The 3,879-nt window shown below is 45.7% G+C and overlaps 1 long non-coding RNA gene across 3 annotated transcripts in view; it reads left to right on the top strand.

Moving 5' to 3' along the window:
* LOC115288016 overlaps positions 1-2,049 on the top strand; it is a 35,488-nt gene extending 33,439 nt beyond the window's left edge. For all 3 annotated transcript variants that reach the window (XR_003906778.1, XR_003906777.1, XR_003906779.1), the window contains exons 5-6: positions 610-749; positions 1,965-2,049. This is a non-coding gene — a long non-coding RNA (uncharacterized LOC115288016). The remainder of the gene's footprint in view (positions 1-609; positions 750-1,964) is intronic.
* The last annotated feature ends 1,830 nt before the right edge of the window (positions 2,050-3,879 follow it).

The following is a 3,879-nucleotide window of genomic DNA, read 5'->3' as shown; positions in this document are numbered from 1 at the left end:
TTCTTCCCTCCTCTCCTTCCCCTCCTCCCCCTCCTCTCCTCCCTCTCCCCCTCCCTCTAGAGTGTTCTTTATATATCAAGTAATAAATAAAAGCACCCTAACAAACATAGCGAGAGGTGTCTGATGGAATCCTGGTGCTACTACTTACAAGTTGGTGTGACTTTTCCAAAATCCACTAAACCTCTCTGAGATTAGGCAGCATCCTGTATAAACTGAATAGCGCCCACCTTCAGGAGGGTAGGCAGGACTAGAAATAACGCAAATAGAGTGCTCATCACAGTGCCGGGTGCACAGGGGTAACTCAGGAGATGACAACTATCCCAATATGACAAATGTGAAAGGTGAAATGGATAGCAGAGAATATTAGCCCTGGGGCGCCTGGGGGACTCGGTTAGGGATCTGACTTCGGCTCAGGTCATGGTCTCATGGTCTGTGAGTTCGAGCCCCGCATCAGGCTCTGTGCTGACAGCTCAGAGCCTGGAGCCTGCTTCAGATTCTGTGTCTCCCTTTCTCTGTCCCTCCCCTGCTCACACTCTGTCTCTCAAAAATAAGTAAACATTAAAAAATGAAGAAAAAAATTAATACTAGCTCCAACTGGCGGCTCTGCAGGCACCAGGGAACCTCACACGCTGACTGAAGTCACTTACGGAGCCAGTGACGGATCCAGACCCAGACTCGTAAATGCCACTTCCTGGATTGGGGGCTCCTGCAAACACACCGCAGTCCAATGTCTGCTCACATCTGTACAGGTGAACTCTTTTTTTGTAACCAAAATAAGGCTTCTCCAGCAGCTCATTTCAAGGGGGTTTACTACATTTATGGGTCCAGGCATCTCGCTTTGGGCACGTGCCCCAAAGCATGTCCTCATACCCACAGAAGACGTGAAGGAACTTCTCGGGCCACTACTTCCCTGCTGGGGCGTGTTGCTGATCTGTGGACAGGCTGCATCTCAGCACCATGACTGCCAGCGTCAGCGCATGTGGCCCCAGGGAGCGGGCTGCACGGTGTCCCCCACGGAAGGGATGCCCAGAGTCCCATCTCCCCTATGCCCATCTTTCTGACAGGCACACACAAAGCTAGTCCTGTCGACCTTCTGTTCTTTGGGCCCTGGAGGGGTGTTCACACATCTGTGTGCACTTGCCCAAGTGCACAGGTGGTCCTGTCCGGCTCTTTCTCCTTGTACATTACACAAGCATCCACGTGTGTCGTGGCTAATCTGGAGGTGTCCGGAGGATATACATTCTGCCCCAAGGCTAAAGGCACCTTAAAGTGAAATGACTAAAAATTGGGTGGATGCGGTCCCTGCTTTTGTCCTAAACGAGCAAAGCTCGGGGAGAAAAGGGCTGTGTGAAGAGACATACCTGTGACTTTCACCTGGTGACAGGAGACCCCGTCTCACTCCAGATTCCCAGGGTTCTATTTTCCCCTCAGCAGGGACGACTGTAAGCAAACCGACCCGATCCTGACGAAATGGCTGGGAGAGAATGAAACTCGTTCCTTCCTCAAGAAGAAACAGCAGGCTTCTCCCCTCATCTTTTTCAAAATCCACTACCCCCCACTGAGCACAGCAGCTGTAACTAAATCATCTTTATATCTCTAGTGCCTTCCATGGTGCTTTACACACAGTGAGCACTCAATAAGGAATTATTTAGGGGGCTGAATGTATACATATGTATAAGCTGCACATCTGCCATGTTGCCTAACTTTTGTGAGGTGCTGTGTGGACCTCTAAGGAGGTACAACTCAGAATTCCTTACTTTCACTGAGCGTGCTGTCTAGACAGGATGTAGAGATCTGGGGAAATGCTTGGCCATGATGTCTTCAAGTATCTTGTCTATTTCATTTTATTTCTCTTCTCCCCTGTGGTTCCAATCGCACATATGTTTACTCTTTTGATAACATCCTGCAGGTCCCTGAAGCTTTGTTAATTTTTTTAATCCCTTTTTTCCCCTTTTGCTCTTCAGATTACAAAAGAAACCTATTGGGGCACCTGCGTGGTTCAGTTGGTTAAGCATCTGACTTCAGGTCAGGTCATCATCTCACGGTTCACAGGTTCAAGCCCCGCATCGGGCTCCGTGCTGACAGCTCAGAGCCTAGAGCCTGCTTCAGATTCTGTGTCTCCCTAGCTCTCTGCCCCTCCCCCGCTCATGCTTTTTCTCTCACTCTCTCTCTCTCAAAATAAATAAATAAACTTAAAAAAAGAAAACAACTCTATTAATCTGTCTTTAAGTTCATCTTCATTCTGCTGTTAATCCCATCCAGTGGTTTTTAATATCTATAGGTATATACTTAACATACAGAGATCTATACTTTTTAGTTCCAGAATTTCTATTTAGTTCTTTTTATAGTTTCTAGTTTCCTGCTCATATTTTTTATTATAAGCATACTTTCCTTTATGTCCTCAAGATTAGTTATAATAATTATTTTATAGCCCTTATCTGCAAATTCCAATATGTGAATCATTTCACAGTCGATCTTCATCGATTTTATTTTTTTCTTGAATGTAGATAATGTCTTCCTATTTCTTTGAATGATAAGTAATTTTTTAAAGTTTATTTCTTTATTTTGAGAGAGAGAGAGAGAGATCGTGCATGTGGGCAGGGGAGGGGCAGAGAGACAGGGAGAGAGAGAATCCTAAGCGGGTTCCTTGCTGTCAGCAAAGAACCGGCCGCAGGGCTCGAACTTAGGAGCCATGAGATCTTAACCTGAGCTGAGATCCAGAGTCAGACGCTTAACCAACTGAGCCACCCAGGCGCCCTGAATGTTAAGTAGTTTTGAACCATGTCCTGAATGTTGCAAATGATGTGTTGTAGAGATTCTCAATTCTGGTATGTTACCCTGCAGAGTTGTGGTTTTCTGTTTCTGTTTTTGTATTTGTTTTTCTGATAGTAGGCAGCTAACTTAGTTGAATTCAGACTGCTAACCTTGTCTTCTCTGCTGTGAATGGCAGGTCAAATTTCTGTTGCTGTCATGTAGTCTTTGCTAGACGACATGAGGTCTGCTTCATACACATGTGGCACAAGCCAGAGACTTGGGCAAAATGTACACACGTGCTCTAGGGCTCCCCCTTGCTGGCTCTCCCCATTTCAGGAGTCCCCCTTTGCTGTACAGGAGCGTGTCTCTCCACTCTGCTCTGGTGTTCTTCACATGAGTAAGACTTTGGGTTTTCTGTCTGACTTCTAACTGCCTCGGATACCGTGATTCGAGGACTTCCTTCAGGATAAAAGCCATAAAAATCAGGAAATGCACCCAGTTCTTTTCCCTCCATCCAAGTGCTCACTTCCTTCCTGTATCTCCCTGTTCTGGTTACTGTCAGTGTCTTCGGGTAGTTGTTTTTATATTTTGCCCAGAGCTTACAGCTGTTATTTGTGAGAAGTGGTGTGACAGGGGCTCCACGGCCATGACTAGAAGCAGGTGTGGAGAGAGGTATATAGGACCACAAGATGGGGACAGATGAGCAAGTCACTGTCACAGGACTCAGTGATGAAAATACCTAAAGAAAACAACTTTGTTTATAAAGAGGTTTGTAAGGGAGTCCAAGCTTCAGAAAGACAGGCTGAGCAAGGAAAAAAACGCAACAGGCATTTAAAGGGAAGAAATTACCAAATCACTGAGTTTACAGTCAGTCTGTTTACGGTAGAAAAATTATTAGTTTTTTTTGCATGATTTTAGTAGTTAGAAGCTGAGATGGATCTTCACACATCAGCATTCCCCAAGTTAGGGAGAGAGATGTTTTTTGGTAGGGGGTCAGTAACCTGCAGGAAAGGTTCAAGGTTTCTTATTTTGTGTGCCAGAATTATACAGAGCGACCCTGGTTTCTGTGGTTTTGTTCTGTTTCTTTGTTTGTTTTGTCTCTGGGTGCCAAGTGGACGGGTGTAC

Source organism: Suricata suricatta, chromosome 3 (genome assembly GCF_006229205.1).
Source record: "Suricata suricatta isolate VVHF042 chromosome 3, meerkat_22Aug2017_6uvM2_HiC, whole genome shotgun sequence".
Taxonomy (NCBI): domain Eukaryota; kingdom Metazoa; phylum Chordata; class Mammalia; order Carnivora; family Herpestidae; genus Suricata; species Suricata suricatta.
The sequence above is the reverse complement of the archived record's forward strand: the minus strand, read 5'-3'. Positions and strand labels throughout refer to the sequence as shown.